Consider the following 17,568-nt stretch of genomic DNA (forward strand, 5'->3'; position numbering starts at 1 on the left):
CTCTGACTCACCAAGTAAGAAATTGAAAATAAAAACATGAGAACCAAGTATTTAAAAGATGGAGTAGTGAGCTGCAAATGTAGCCTCCTCCTCTACTACTTCCAAATTATGAGATGAATTTTTTTATTCTACTATGTAAGGTGCTAGAATGCATAAGAATTGGGGCATTAATCATGGTATATATCATGCCACCGTCATTTTTAGGTTCAATTTTTGGTATTCCTGTACTACATTTTCATCACTAGTTCCATCTGCTTTGTCAATGGCAGGAGATAAGAGTCATCAGAAGACAGTGGTATTTCAACTAGTTATGGCTGTGTCAATGAAGAACTTGCAGCAAGAAGGAAAAACCCAACTGAAACTGGAGAACAGCATAAAACAAACTTTTCTCTGCCTTTTGCAGAAGGTTATTCTTTGGCCTGGTGTAGTAAGGGAGAAAGAATTTGCTACAGAGATTCAGGAGACTGAAGCACAAGTCCTCTGCACCATTAAAAACCCTACTGAGCACATTCATATGTGAAATCCCAGTAATGCACAGAACTTGTACTGGCCATCCCATTAATGTTGAAGATTACAATACAGCAACAGCTTTCATCTGATACCCCATAGCTCTGGCAACCAGAGAGAAACAAATAAATAGAATGCATTGAAATTGCCTACACTTCCAAATTTTTCTAAACAATATGATGTTCTTTACAAACTGAGAGCTTACAGAGTTTCATAATTTGCACGGTACTGGAGCTGGCTCCTCAGAACAATTATTTAACCAATGCTGATGTGCTTTAACAACTGCTTCTCATTTACAGAAGTTAAGGCAGTTATGAACTGGAGGAGAGCATTAATCCTAATTAGCTTTGATCCCATCACCAGAAAGACCTGGATCATCACTCTGCTGAAGATTCCTCAACTTAGTGCTTAGGAGATCCCCTGCTGGGAATTCTTTTGAGTTCTTGTCTTGTGCTACCATGAGCTCCCTGAATATCCACATCTGTGTAACACTCTTCTCAGAGAAGCCTGGGAAAAAAGGAATCAATAAAATTTTAGAAGTCTTCTGTCAAATAATTTGTCCTGATCATAGAACTCACAAGAGGAGGAGCAGTTTGGGTAAACCGCAGGATCAGGAACACGCCATATACGGAGCCTGTGTTCTGCTTTGTACAGTCTTTTCCTCTCTTTTCCTAAATTCAGTGGGTTTTATGTTTTGGGTTTGAGGGGTTTTTTTTAATTGCACTCCAACACAGAGAAAACAAAGGTAACTGAGGTGTTTCTATGAAACCAAACTGTAGGCTCCAACTTTCAAGGTAACTGTATGAATAAACTCCTGAAACAGCACTGTCCCCAGTGGAAGAAACTGGGCTAAAAAAGAAGAGAACATAAAGGATGGAAAGAAACAAAACCATCACCTCCCAACCTGCAGCCCTGACTCACATTACCAATGGTTGCTGAGGCCAACAGGCCCCATTTATTAGCACAGTCCCAATGCTCTCCTCTCCCCAGTAGATGTATCTGTACACCCTTTCTGTACATGAAAGCCTACAGCTGGAAGCAAGGCTGCAGATGCACACTGCCTGGCAAAGCAAGTGGCAGCAGCACGTGGAGCCACCCAAGGGCTAGGTTTGAGCCAGCTGTTTCTCAGTGAATGTCTAGACTAACTCCTCACTAAAGCACCAATTCCACAATTTACTCCATACCAAGAACTTTACATCTCTCATCGATGTGAAATCAGCAGCCACTTAAACATCCAAAATGTTGGGAGGATATTTTTTTTCCCTTTTGGAGTCAGGGAGAAGGAGTAAAAAAGAAGGATTGATGGATAGGCAAATCTAGTCACAAAAGCCTCACTTCCTTAGCAAACAGACTAAATGCAGCTTCCCTACAAGAGATCCCCTTGAAAAATAAACCAATAGACTAGGGTAAGGATTTACATAGTGAAAATTCTTGTTATGTTGACAAAGAACAAACTTCAAAAGAAGTACTTGTCAAAAGACTCAATCTAACAGTGCACAAGGTAGGCCAGGAAATCATGGCATAACAGGGCTGCTTTTCACATGTCTTTAAACGTGAAGCCAGTAGCTGCTAATTGGTAAGAATGGAGGAGATCCCACCCAACACCTGCTACAGCAATTCGGTTTAATAGCAGTCCTTCAGTAGCTTTGACAATTACTCCCACACTCCCCTGTGAGAGACTAATGGTTTGCTAAAAATAAAACAAGAGATCAGCGTCTACCAAGCTGCTATTCCACAGAAGGCGATCTTCAACAACCTTGTGGTGAGCTGATGTCCAGATTTCAAAGGTTTTCATCCTGCATCCAGAGACTGGGGTGCCTGGCTAAAATGGTAGGATGCAATATTACTTTTTGTTCATTTTATTCTTTTCTACAGCCTGCATCTTAGTGCACAGTAATAATGTTCATACTTATTCAGAAGGGAATAATCAGTACCAACCTCAATTTGTGCACAGCAGCTGCTAAAAGCTGAAGTTGCCAAGAAACCTAAGATGACAAAGCAAAACACAGCTCTCCTCCCCTCCCCCAGCTGTACCAGCAATTAGTGACATTTTCACTAGTATGTGAATCTTTAGCAAGCAGACCAAGACTTACCAAGTCACAATGGCAGGGAAGGATGAGAAAAAGAACAAAAAATACCTTTTACATTTTTTCTGAATACGATATATAATATGGTTGTCAAAACCATCAATCAATAGCTTGTAAGTAGGATGCAAGTAACAAAAACCATTATCAGTCTTCCAAAAGAATTGCTCTTATCTGTTTTAAAATACAGGAACTATCAGACCACAAAAGCAGCCAATATAAAAAAGAAAGCATTTTTTAAAAGCACATACCTATTTAGTTCTGTAAGAAAATGTCTGACTCCATGACAAAAAAATATACAGATTAAGTTTTGCCTTATATTAAATAGTAAGAAAATAATCTAAATCTACAGTGGGAAAAATTTAATCTTTTGTCAGACACAGAAGGGAAAAAAGGGCTCCATGCGATGAATAAGATAGTGTGTAAAAAAAAAAAAAGCCTCACAAACAACCCTGACCTTGTTTTATGGAAGCAAGCCAAATTAATTCCATCCTTCAAATCTTCAAGACCCTGGTGTCACACAGAAGAAACACTTTCCATTAATTACAGTTGCTCTCAAAAGAAAGTAGCCATCATATGAAATTATTACTGTCTTACCTGGTCAAATGGGTTAGATTAAGAAAAGACATCAAGAAGTACAGGTCTGGATTTCCCCCTCAGAAATAACAAGGAAATTTCTGTCTGCCTAGGAGGACAAGAATAGCTAAAATTCCATTTGCTTTTCAGTTGTGTGAAACACTTCTGTTTTAAAAAATAACGAGACATCACCGATGAGGCCACTTTCAACAAATATGTCTTCCTGTACAAGTCAGATACCACCAGATCACAGGTGGCAGTGTCAGAAGGTGAGGTGAGACAGAACACCTGAAGAATATACAGGTAACTCCAGAAAAAGAGAAAAGTTCGTGGCTAAGAGGCAAGAGAACTGCAGCCCAGAAATTCTTTCCCTTCAGCCTTGAGACGGAATAACCAACATCTGGATTTAACAGTCACTGCTTAGGAACACTATCCATCTCTTTCCAGTCGCATTTTCTCTAGTGCCTTTCATTTGGTTTCATAGCTACCAAATATTTTTAACTATCTCCACTATAAAGACTTATTAAATAGAAATCAGTTCAAAAATCACCAGAAGCATGACAACTAAAACTTAACATTAATGCATATAAAGAGGGGATCTTTCATTGTGTGCTTCAGTTGAAGGCTGAAGGTATTACGTCATATGGATGTGAAGTTTTCAAATAAGAATGTAAAGGTTTCAATCCCACAGAAACTATTGGGTTATGTGTTTGTGCCTCAGCCTTTGCACTTGGGCAAGACCCATCAAATAAACTGCAGAAGCATGATACTAATGTTTCTTGGCAGTGAAGCTTTCAATGATCTCTTCAGCCTCCATTAAGACATCATGTGCAGCTGAAACTGTAATGCACAAATTACACACAATTCTTGTGTAAATCGGCCAGTAAACTGAATTAGTAAAATAACCAACTTTTTTAAGGCCAGGTTTTACATTTCATGATTTTTCTCTTGAAATACTTTCCACTGAAAGGACAGAGATAAAAAGGAAACCACCACAGCATCAAAAAACTGTTAGTTAAGTGGTTTGCAAGGTTAACATGCATCTCTCTATGAAAAGAACCTGTACACAATAATTCCTATTAGGGCAAATGACATTTTACCAGAGAGAAACAAATAACTAAGACCAAATTGGCAAATGTCACTGTTACCACAGAAATTTCTTCTCAGACTGAAGAAAAATATCACCAGCTTGTTCACAATGAAGGCCTCCCACATGATTATATGGCACATGTGAAAATAATTTGTTGATTCTAATGCTTGAATCGATGCAGATAATCTGCTTTGTCTCATAAAAATACAAATGATATGTGCAAAAACATTCCCTTTTTGTATTTTACTATCATACAAAGAGCATTCCCAATTTCTGATTTATACAGAAAAGCAAATGGCTACTGAATATACCAGTTTATATTCACTTTTGTACACAGTAACACATTTTCTTTTAATCAGCTGTGACTCATTTTAGTATTTAACCCAGTGGAAGACATGCTTTTATTGCAAACTTGATTGCAATATTGCAGAGTGACACAGAAAAGCTTTTGACACAGGTACTGCATGGGTCTGTCAAGGCTGATGCACAGCTGGGTCTGCTCTTCACTAACCAGGATGGCCACAACAGCCTCGGCTATGGTGACCAGAAAGAGAGGTGGTTAACAACCTGGGGAAATGACAAAGAATAGTACAGCACACAAATCTGGACTTTGGAAGAGGTGTTATGTGAAACAGAGACACCTTTGGCTAAACTATAAAGCCCTGACTGAGTGCAGGGCAAAATAAAACTCTATACAGGAGGCAGAAGCAGGCAGACACTCACAAAGAAGAATTTGGAATCGTTAACCAGGTACAAAGGCAGTATCACAAAATTCATGTATCACTGCTACATGTAACCATTAGTAATTTAGGTTGTATAAATAACTTGACATGGGAAAAAAAAAATCACTTCAGTTGGGAATAAGAAATAAACCTAAATGCTGACAGACCCAAAAGCATTTAAGAGCAACCTTGCATATTACTGATCCTTATTGCTAGAAATTCCTCCAGATTTTTTCCCTGTTTTCTTTTCCTTTTCTTTCTTTTATGATGGAAACACAACAAACAAATTCCTACACTGGAGATTCTGCATCTCAAACCACTGAATTAACTTCTCTTATCTCCCTCTACCACTTGGATTTTAAGGGTATTCTGCACAGCTCCACATCATGCCCTAACCGTTCCTCTAACAGACTCTGATGATACTGGTACAAACTTCAGAAGCAGCAGACCAACAGGTACTACTCCTCATGGAATACAGCTCAAAGAAACAGATTTTTCCCTTCCCAAAGTGATTATCCAGTCATTAAAGACATGGGTATACCTTAATTCAAGCAAAGATCAAATACCCTAAAACTTAACTCCACTTTATACTTTAAATTACTGCCCATTTGCTTAAAATACTAAAAATTAAAATCCCAGAATGAAAAGAAAAAAAAATTTCCATTGCTGTTTAACCTCTAAGTGACTGTAACTGACCTAGAAAGACAAAACCTACATTGGAACTTTGACAATCAAACTTCTATGAGGAAAAGCCTCAAGTTCAGCACAGTAATGCAGAAAGCACAGTAATGCACAATAATGCAGAAAGAAGGTGACATTGTGGCTGTTTAGATGCAAACTGTTGGCAAGTTGCTGGAAAACCTACACACATTTCTTTGAAAAGCAAACAAACAAACAAGCCCAGAAAATACCGACAAAATGGTTGCAATTACACTGGCAAATATGGCATAACTAAGTTTTCAGAGTGAGCTGGCAACAATGAAAAACTTTATGTACAGCAGAATAATTTTAGTTTTTGAAGCTGAAAATTACATGACTCAGCCTGTACTCATCATGTCTATGAAGACATCGTTCTGCTGCTGAAATGTCAGCTCCGCAGCTTCAGCACACAGTAGAAACTGAAGCACAACGTTTGCCTTCTTTTATAACTTAGCTTCTTGGCTTGGATTCTCAATAGCTCTGTCCTTTCTGCAAGTTTGAAGTAAAGCCAATGCAACACTCTGCCCACCAGAAAGTCACACAACAAAGAACAGATGTATCTCTCACCGTCACATCCCGCTCCGCAGCACATTGCTCGGGCTGCCGCTGAGCGCTGTAACCAGCTGTGCTCCCCTCACCTTCACAAGGCAGTGCCACAGAGAGTTCAACATATTAACTAACAGCAGTGTTTCTCAGCAGCAACAATATGCTCTCTGTCCTTAAAGGCAATTATTTCCAGTTTCTACCCTAACGCACTAAAAAAAGCAGCTAGTATGCACCAGAAACCAGAATAATTTAGAATCCATTTCACCATGGGTTTTTGGGTAGGTATTTCAGACCAGCAATCTTCACTACTGGCTGGAAGGCAGTCAGGTAAGCATTCAAGTTGCAATTGAGGTAAGTATTCAAGCTGCAGTTTATCAAAATGCTACATTTATGTAAGCTCTAGTAACATCTTGAATGGTTTAAGACTTGACCTTTTTTAAAGACTGACAATAGACATGCTATTTTGTATGTGCTCCTTTAGCCTTAATCCAGATTTGCACATTAACAAACACTACATCACAAGGTAGCTTCAAAGTAATAAAGCCAAGATGCCATTCCCAAATACTGCACCATGTTTATCAGTTTAATATTTTAGTTTCAGAACAAAAGCTATTAACAGAATTACCATATTGTTCCACGTTACTCTACATGTAATACACTTTCAAACATAAGTAGCAAAAAAAAAAAACCAAACCACCAAACAAAAAACAACAACACAAAAAAAAAAAACCAAACCCAAAAAAAAAACCAAAAAAAAAAAACCCACCACAAAAAGAAAACCAGCCCCCAGCATGCATTTAACAATTACCTTGTGTTGTTATGGAAACTAAATATCTATGAAGAAGCAAGAATAAAGGGGCGGGGGAATCCCACTGCAAATCCTCCTGTATTCTGTAGATACTTTTTTTTTTTTTCTCCATTGCAGATTCAAATGAATGTGGTGCAGTACTGCTCCAAGCATGCCATCCCTCCTTCTTCCCTTCCCTTATCACTCCCCCTCAAAATGTAGGTAAACATTTTAAAATGTTATTGGAGATACTGAAGCAGGAAGCTGAAGCAAAACTGTATTTTGCTTCCTCTTTCTATAAGGAGGATAGTTGCCCAAATCAACTGTTCCACGAGACCATTCAATTCCCAAATCTGTCTTTAAAGAGAACAGATTTGCCTGCTGTTCCAAGTCATCTCCTTGTGCAGTTTCTCCGGAACCCACAGCTGGAAAAACATCAAAACCCTGGAATAGCTGAAAGAGGACAAAACTTTTCTATTGAAAGATTCTACAGAAAAGAAAGAGGACAAGCCAAGACCTCTCTTTCTGCCTTCTATGCCCCCGCTCCCAAAAGTTTTGGTAAACATATCCCAATGTAACTGATATGCAAGAAAACAAAAAACCTAATGAACAAAATACAAATCAAGAATCTGTTTTGCAAAATTTGAGGTAAAAGTGTCAAAAATATTTATTTGACTGTATCTATTTACTAACTCGCCAGTAGGGACAAGAACTTATGTTTTTAAGTGACTATCACAGACTTTAGGCCAATAAACAATATTTTTGCAGAGGGGTGTGGTGGGACCTTCTCTGGAAGGAGTTTTCTGGTTTAATTTCAGAATCTCTAAAGCAAGTATCAGAAAAATCTTCACTAGAGAACTATTAGTATATACATTTGCATGACTATATGAAGAAAGTTGCCCAATTTTCCTGCCTAAGGGAAATCAGGTTAATAGTATGGACAATAGTACGAAACAGAGAATACAGAGATTGTATCTGCTGATATACTTTTTCACTTTTGAGAGACCTTTTGTCTGAATGCAAACTATTTTTTGAGGCTTACCAAGATTGCTTTTCTGGAAAAATTTGCCTCTGTGAAAAAAGGTCTCATCCCTAACAGCATTTTTCAAATGATAAATTCGTACATGAGGTTTTAAGCACTCATACTCTAAGTTCAAAGAACAGTACATACTCTTCTTTTTCCAAATTTACACATTAAAAATGAAAAGGAAAATATTTGATTAATAAATTGCCTGTGCTAAGTTTTAACTACTTACCCTAGTGCCTGGCACGTGCTTTACAAACTTGTAAATAACTCATCAGTGAAGGGGGAAGAAAAAGTATTTCTAGCATGTACCATCTTCAAACCCATCCAGGATTTTGGAAATGTTACAACATTGCATCTTAGGCAAGTCATGCTGCCCCATCACTTTAGGTACAGCTTCAACCAACTTCTTCCAAAACACATTTGCATAATGTGGCACACTGTAGATAAAGTACAACATATTTAAATAATGAAAAAGGTGAGACACTATCCACAGTTGTGACCCTTAAAGTTGCTTTAGCAAGTGTAGCTTAGACAGAAAAATGCTAATAACAAATACAACCTTGAAACATGAGAGTAAGAGACAACTATTAATAGAAGGCTCATCTACAGTCTTGCTTTACATAACACAGAAAATTGCAGTAAAAATCAAAGTTCACTAACATCACCAATGTACTTGAGAGCTCCATCTCAGCTGACAATAAGCATGAAAAATTAAAGTGTTTTGTCTCTAGAAGAGTTCATTCCTCAGGCCTTTGAAAGCAGCACTTAGGGACAATGTGACAGGACCAAAGAGAATTTGCTCCTGCTCCTGAAGAAACTATTATAGTAGTTTTCCTTCCTGTTTTCTTGGAGACCCAGTGAAAACAAACCCAGGGATATTGGGCAAAACAACATGCAACCCTAATCCTAAGCAAAATGCACAAATTCTGGGAGCCATTTTGCAAAACTCTGAGATCACAAATACGCTCACAATTTACATTCACTATGATGCTAATTTTCTTTCAAGGAGATACTTAGGAAAAGTGGCTCAGGTGTGACTAAGAGCAGAAGTGCTGGGAGAAAGGTTTACTAATACATTTCTAAATATTTTTCAATTTTTCCATCTTTTGGCCAAGATATTATTGGACCCAGAACTGAAGAACAGAAAGCATCAGACATTCCTCACCTCTGGGGCTTACAAGATTAGAAACACTTGCTTCAAGAAAGCAAGACAATCTTTAACCATTGACCTATACCTATTTTTAACATTTATCTCAAATTTGTTAAAAACTATTAATTAGGTACAGTTCTGGATACTCTTCTAGATCTGCCAGATAGTACCTTCTATACCTTTTAAAAGCTAGCATTTTGAGGTTTGTAGGTAGATCACAAATAAGTGATGAATGGAGGGAAGCTACTGTTTAACTTGATACCAGTTTGATGGTCCAGGCAAATTATACACACATGAAACTACATAAGGCAAATTAAGCAAAGCCCAAAAATTACTAAGGATGTCACTCATTCTATTAAACTGGTACTTGATAACTTTAACATTCTTTCAAATTACTACTAGTGACTCAATATCCCCAAAGGCATAAACTTACAAAGCACTTATTTTCAAAGAACTAAGGTGGTTTTCAAAGCTCTCAGAAATCAGTGTACCAAGAAATTATACCAAGCAACAAAATGGTTTCTGCTTATCACTGGATCATGGAAGATACTATCCTGTCGGTCCACTTACAGACAACATGTTCCAGATTACACACAAATATCTTACTATCTCCCCTATCACTTGGAAAGAGACTGAATTTTTTATTTTATCACATTTCAAACATGAGCTCTTTACTCTGACCATTTAACTGTTTTTCCTTAGGGAAACATGGACAGTAAACACCAGAAGTGATGGAATAGGTCCATCATTATCACCTACTTCTTAATACAAACAACCATTGGCAAAAAAGGTTAAGCCATTTAAACTCTGAACTGGCCCACACAGCTTCCCCAAAACCACTGGAGTTGGATAATCCAACTCCAGTGCTATCCTCAGTGATTCTTACTTCATACTATTAAGTGATCAAGAAACCAAGACAATTCTAGAAAGATCATTAAATGATTAACAGAGTATACCACTCAAGGGTAGAAACAGATTTTTGTCAAGGAAAAACACTATTTAGTCGAGGTTCTAAGGATTCTCATATCAGGTTAAGAGACATTTCAGCAACAATCCCCAGGCGACCCATGAAATTTCTTAATTTGCTAGAATATCTTCATACAAATATGAAGAGAACTGTTCATAGCCTAATGCAGCAGAAGCTGGCAAAAGTCATTAAATTCAGCCACACTTGTTAGTCAATCACTAGCATTAAATTTGCAGAATAAGAATGAGCAAAAATTGTTTTGTTCTACTGCTGAAAATGCAAAATATGGAGTAACACATCAATTTTTCTTGACTCTAGAGGTTTCCCTGGTGATCAGAAAAAAAGCCCAGTATGTTATTTTAATTCTCACATATTACACTGCCTGGCTGATTTACTTTGCTGGCAGAATAGATAAGGAGGGTCTTCTCCAAGACAAGCCAAATCTTTCAAATGGAGACTGAAGTGTCTGCTAAATGACAAAACAGATTTCCTGGGGCAGACACATCTTATTTAGGCATGTCATCTAATTTCTTCTCATGAAATACTGGAAGGGTTATTACCTATGATGGTTATAGAAAGATATGCTTCCAAGAACCTTAATGTCTTACAAGCTTTAAGGAGATTACACAACAGATTTTTCTAAAGCTGTATTAATAAAGCAATAGTTGCATAACTGGCTTGTCTACACCAGGGCAGAAATGTAGGATTAAAGTATGCTTACAGCATATCAAGGAGATAAGACAAATTCTTGGGAGATGGAAAGAAGGTGAAGATTCCTGTGATTCATTTGAAGCAAAGGACATTTCTTCAAACACAAAAGAAGAATCAATGAGCCCCCATAAACTTGAAGTAATTCTTATGAATTAAAACCAGTTTCATTAATCCAGCAGTTCTAATGTTCCAGACAGACAGGAAAGGAATCAGAGTTACCTGGACGCTTCAGCCAGCACTGTGCAATGACACTGTGATCCTGTGAGGTATTAGAGAAGTTGACAGCTCCTCCTATACAAAAATAAAGTCCTGCGGAGAAGAGGTGACAGGGCAAACACTTCCCATCAGGCTGCAGGGAGAGTGGAGCTGCAGGGGTTCCCATGAAATTTCTGACACTCACATACTGGAACACCAGATCAAAATCGAAAACTCCAACAAATCACCAACTCAAAGGATGCTGAACTATGAGGGGGACAAAAATTGGCTGACTTGAGGTACATAAAAATACTCATAATTTGGTATCTTCCTAAGACATCCAAGGGTATTAACAAGCCTGTTTAGAAAACTCAAGTTGTGACTCTGCTCTACACCCTTTTGCTCATTTCAAAGACCTGTCAACCCAGATCACACTGAATTCCTGCATCACATGGGTTGATTTGGGAATATTTTCATCTGATACAGTGTAAGGTTTCCAAAACTAAAATCCTCTCTATCAATAAACAGTTACACAGACAAAACTACAGTATTGTTAATGTAAAAAAAAAAGACAATCCATATTTTCAGAACAACAACGACATTTAGCAGAGCAAGGCAGGAATAGAAATTTGTTTTTAAGTCCAGCAGCACAAATGTTTCTTTTAACTGATGCCAAATTATCAACAGTTTACATCAAGAATTATTATAAAAAAAAGAATCTGAGTACACAACAAAAATGGTATGACCAATACTTGAAATATAGCACAGCATACCATACATTAGTTTACTGATTTTTCAAAACATGCATAGACACAAGCATGGCACAACACAATCCTTTTAAGAAAAGTCACCACATATCAGCTCAGATAGCTGATGTTCCAAGGGGGCCATTGAATCCCTTCAAACAGTGGGCAAAGATCAGGGTACATAACTCTACACTGTGCAAAAGTCCTGAGCAGCAGCAGGAGATAAAGCACAAAAGACAGAGAGACAAGCAGAGCATTTCAAAGAGAAATGCAGAAAGCCATGGTAAAGGGTGCATAGGATTGACACCATAACACACAGAGAACAGGCAGAAGTGTATCCAAAGCAGCAGAATTAACCAGGGATACTTCCTCTGCTTTAACTGACATAGCTAGCACACAACAGGCAGTGATAAGTGAGCTGGTGGCTATTTTATGTAGCAGATACAGCATTACTTCCATGCCAATGTGACATTCTGCACCCTGGCTGTAGCTGCCTTCTGAGACTTTTCCATGCAACATGAGCTACACTAAAGCAATCCATATGCATCAGAAAGTGTGGCCATAGGAAACTCAGACACGTTCAGGGTAACTAAAGTTCCACAAGTGACTTGGACAGCAGAAGAGAAATAAAGGTAAATGCCTTACAGCTATTTTCAGCATCTCAAAACCATAAAATCAAGAGAGTTAATGGTGAAGCAACCAAAACTTCAAATACACTCTTCTGTTTAAAACTAAGATTCCTTCAGTTGAAAGCCCAAAGTGAGAAATGTCAGCATGCCCATCTAGCGTTGTGAATTGCCAAATACATCACCACTTTAAGCAAAGATTTTATGGACAACTCATCATGAAGGGTCTCCTGAAGAGTACATCATCAGCATTAAAAGCTAGGATATCAACGCTATCTATCATGAGACCATCAAAAACTTCTACAGAACTTCATTTTAGTTGACTATAACTTTCAATCTGAGCAGACATGCTTATAAATTCTTGTTTGTTAAAGGAAGATGTCACAGTAATAGCAGTTAAAAAAACATTCTCTGTATATTATTCTTGTCACATCTCATTTTCCTGCACACCAGACACTGACACTTATTGCAGCTCCTGGAAAAGACTAGGCACGTGACAAATCTAATGATTGAAGATGTCAATTTGAGAACCTTCAGATAAAAAGCTATTTATGTTATAACTATCAGAGACATAATGTCTACAATTATATTTCTGCACAGATATATCTATGTAGATATATTCTTGCAGCAGTTAGATCAATTGTTTATATGAAGAAAGATATCCTACATAACTGACTGAACAACTAAAAGAACATTTCCACCAGGTGGGACTTGAACATCACCATACAGCAACCACTTTACACCAATTTCAGTACAGTACAGCATTGGCAAAGACTTCAAAGAAAGTAATGAAGAATATATATATAAAAGGGAAAAAGGTGGCAGATTTCATGATACATAAAATCTACTGCACAAAGCCAATTCAAGAACCTCTCTAATAAATACAAAGAAGTACTGTAAAATTACTGTAAGCATTTAAGAAAAAAGAGAATCCCCCCAAATCTGGTAAAAATCTTTAAAATTCAGCCTTCTACAGAAGTGCTGCTTCAAGGAGAAGGGTCTGATAAATAAATCTATGCAATTAACCAGAAAACTTGGTAATTTCATTCACATGCACCTTCATTTTGGTAGTATGTCAGGATTATACTTCTGCATAAAAAGATCAATTAAAAGTTCTCGCATGGATCATAATTTTTTATCATGCCATTTAAATTGTAACAAGCAACTGTCACTTTGCATTCTTCTACTGTGTTGTGAATTTTACTGTGCATAATAACTGCATGAAAAGACCAAGTTCTAACACTAGTACCACTGCATTGAATTTCGTTGCAAAAGAATTGCCTATGCAGTATTATCATTAAAGTCATAATTTAAAGCACATTTCTTCAGGAATTAAAGTATTTACTGCACTGCTCCTCACAACCACCAATGAGAGTAACAGTAACAAAGAATCAGGACGCCTTTCTCTTTTATGGCATTTCTGTATCAAACTAAGAGCTCCTTAGATATTTAAAAAGTCAAATGTTATTTCACCAGAGAACTTCAATGTCAATAAGAAGCTTTAATTGTTTTAAATGAAAGCAAAAAAAAATTTGCAGAAAACTTCTTTGAATGCTTTAAGCTCCACAGGGAAACTGCGTATACAGAACTCTGAAAACAATGACAACTTTGGTAGGGTTTTTACTGAATACAGAGGAACTGTATTAATAAAAGGATTACCCTATGTCAGAGAAATGCATTATTGAAATAAATATATAAAATTACATATAATGATATATAGTATAATAAATATATTTTTATAAATATAATAAATATATAATTTTAAAATTTTTTTGATGGTTACTACTGGTTGGAATCTAATCTTACTGTCCAATTTAGAAATTGACTCAGACCAAACAATTTCTAAAGCAACACAATCTACAAAACATCAAATGCTTTTTTTTTAAGTCCAAGATGCTTAAAATACATCAAAATCCACCTTCCCTGTTACCAAAAATACTTTCCAAGCCATTTGGGTGTGAAGCATAAGAGAGGCAGCAGCTGGAAGCTGGGAGACAGCTGCACATCTGCTCGAATTGATTTCCTTAACACCATGACATAACACGTGCCATCCATTAGACAGATTATTCACTTCACAGAAGTAATGCAATTTGTTTGTTAGAATCTACTGCTTCAAATGCCGGAAAGTGTCGCTCCTGAGGCATGTGCTGTCTTCAGCAGGGGGAACTAAAAACCCCAAACAGGAACCATGCTCTCCAGCAGCTTCTTTAAGCTGCACTGAAAAGTTCTGCGAACACACTTTCATCAGTGCAACCTAACAGTAAATAATCATAATAGCAGCATATCCCTGAGCTAAAAGCAAAAAATTAGAATGCCATTTCCCCGCAGGGAAATAACTGTCTCATTCGTTTTTTTTTAAATTCATGAAACATGGATATAGATCTTAACACTGCCTTACACAAGGGAATAGATGCAGATCAAAGAACATGTTTTCTCCACAGTCTATTCCTATGAGAGACACCATATCAAATGAAGGCAAAAGAGATATTGGTGAATGCTAAATAGCAAAAGGATAGCTTTTAGGGCTTTTCATTCAATATTTTATTGAAATATTTATTTTGAATATTTAAGAAAGAAACAAATAGTTCCCTAACTTTGTTGTAAAGATGAGAACTAGTGAGAGCAACATGTGACATGCCTCTTGAATATCACAGTGCAGTTAAAATAGCTCTTTGCAGGTTAAACAGCTATAAAAAGTAAGCATCTGATTCACTTAATGGGAAACAGACTCCTGGAACCAGTGTGCAAACACAATAAGGTTTTGAGACCCATCAATGTACCTCAGTCTTGACACACTTACAGTCACCTACTGGATTTGACAGCACTAATTTAATTCTCCAAACTACCAAACGTTTGTACTACTAGAATCCTCTTGTTTCCTTCTTAGAACCATTCCATTAAGAATTGGCAAACAGCTTTCAGCTGCAGCCATTTTCCCCCCTTTAGATGAGTGACAACATTACTAAGAAAATTTTCTTTGCCAGAGCTCATAAAAACCCCATTAAAGATTAGTTTTGAAGTTTGATTAAATGTTTACAAAGATTCTTGATAAAAGCTTAAAATGCATTTTCATTTAGCCATTAAAAAAGCAAATAGTATTTATTATACATTAAGCACTACAATGCCCTGAGGTTTCTGCTTAGAGCTCTCACATGCAAATGCAACTGATAAAATGAATATGACTTGTTAGCTGAGGAAGAAGCATTAGATAGGGAAATGTTTCATCCTCCCTGGGATGCAACACCGTATCATGCTTCTGCTGTTTTAGATACTTATGAGTAATTGGTTCCTGGCAGGATGATGTTTAATTAGCACCAAAGACATCCACTCGTTTTACAAACTGAATAATGCAAACAGCACAGGTAACCTTACACATGGAGCACCATAAAGGTGGTTTCTTCATTGCACAGTAACAGAGAGTCAAGGACAAAAGCAGATGTAGATGCTGCGTCCCTCACAGTCAGGGCCAAATTCAAGACCATGAGGAGACTGTGTCCTGTTACTTAACAATGTTGTTTCACCAGCATTTTAATAGCACTGACTCACACCACTGCACTTCCTTGAATACCTAAAACTACTTCAAAGGAGGTTGTAGCAAAGGTGGGGCTGGTCTCTTTTCCACAGTAACAAGCAACAGGACTTGAGGAAGTGGCTTCAAGTTGTACCGGCTACTTAGACTGGATATTAAGGAAAAACACTGTCCCCAAAAGGACTGACAAGCATTGCAACAGGCTGCCCAGGGAAGTGGTGGAGTCACCATCCATGGAGGTATTTAAAAGATGTCTAAATGAGGCATTCGGGGATGTGGCTTACTGACAAACTTGGAAGAGCTGGACCCAATTAACTTAGCAGGCTTTCTGACAAACACTTGTACGAATCTATATCCACAGGCAGCATTTCAGAGAAGATGACACGCTGGAGGTGAGAAGCCCATCAGCCACAGCATGCCTCTGAAATGCTCCTGCATGTGAAACAGAAGTCTCCTTGTAAAGTATAAAATGTAATTAGGTGGAAAGCATACTGCCTTCACTATTCTCTCAGATGAAAACAGAAGATGAAAGCTTGTGCAAAGGTACACAGTTTTTCACAACAGAAAGGAAAAGCATTAGGCCTATACTGCCACAGCTACTGTGCATGTTAAACATATCACTTACAGAGATACCACCTTTCTACCCTGTTTTGTGGAGGAGTGCATAACCACCTTCCCAGCTTCAGAGACTGAACACTTGGGAATGCTACTGCATTCCCTGCTTGCAGCTCTGACACCAGAGGGCAGGTGAGCCTGTGCCCACAAACATACAAAGACAGGAGGCAGCAGCTCAGAAGGGACAGGCCCATTTCAAGGCTGCTGATGCGTTAGTGCACAAGTAGCAATGATTATTCAGAGTACCAAATTTCATTCAGCCACATGACACTTACATGCAGGCAAGAGCAGAAATCTCTCTCACAGAGCGAAAAAGTCAGAACATTTGCTTGAAACACCACGTGAGGGGACCACAGCATTTTGCCGTAGCCAGACCTCTACTGTTTTTATTACTAAACCTACCAAAGACACTAATCTTCCGACTTTACAACAAAATACATACCACAATTAAGACCTTCCCTTAGGCAAGATGTGTGCAATTTTGAATTCCCTACACAGCATCCTCAAGGATAAAATTATTAAGGAACTACATGTAGGAAGGGCTGTCTGTACAAGGCTTAACAAGTTTAATGTTCACAGCAGCAAACCATGCCTTTAATGGAACTTGGTGTCAGTTTTGTATGGGAGATAACTGAAGAAACAGAACTCATCTCATCTATGTAAAAAAATTGTGCTTAGCATTCCTTAAAATAAAACTGATTGTCAGAAAAGCTTAATTTTCTTTCAAAAAAGTTTTAAATATAAGTGGACATGAACCAACTGCAATCATGCCTAAATCAAAATTTAGACGTTTCATTATGCGTGCAAGGAAAAAAATATAGAAATGTGACACATTCATATTGATTTAGCTGGCCACAAGCATTTTGCTCAGTTTTCAGTACTGAATAGTAGCTAATGAATCTCTCCTGACTGACGATAATTTTATTTTAATTTTGAAATTACTCTTTAGCATTGAGGTTTCACTGCAAAAAATACCTTCACTTTGCTCTCT

General features: G+C 37.6%; 1 protein-coding gene across 7 annotated transcripts in view; it reads right to left on the minus strand.

The window, feature by feature from the left end:
• Positions 1 to 17,568, minus strand: part of SIPA1L1 (signal induced proliferation associated 1 like 1) — a 200,914-nt gene that overhangs the window by 89,757 nt on the left and 93,589 nt on the right. Inside the window, exon 1 of one of the 7 annotated variants that reach the window (XM_030949102.1) lies at positions 3,189 to 3,207. The exons of the other annotated variants lie outside the window; for them this stretch is intronic. The gene's annotated coding sequence lies outside the window, so the exon portion shown is untranslated. Of the gene's footprint in view, positions 1 to 3,188; positions 3,208 to 17,568 lie in introns of those variants that run through there. 7 annotated transcript variants of the gene reach the window in all.

This window comes from Camarhynchus parvulus, chromosome 5 (genome assembly GCF_901933205.1).
Source record: "Camarhynchus parvulus chromosome 5, STF_HiC, whole genome shotgun sequence".
NCBI classification, from domain to species: domain Eukaryota; kingdom Metazoa; phylum Chordata; class Aves; order Passeriformes; family Thraupidae; genus Camarhynchus; species Camarhynchus parvulus.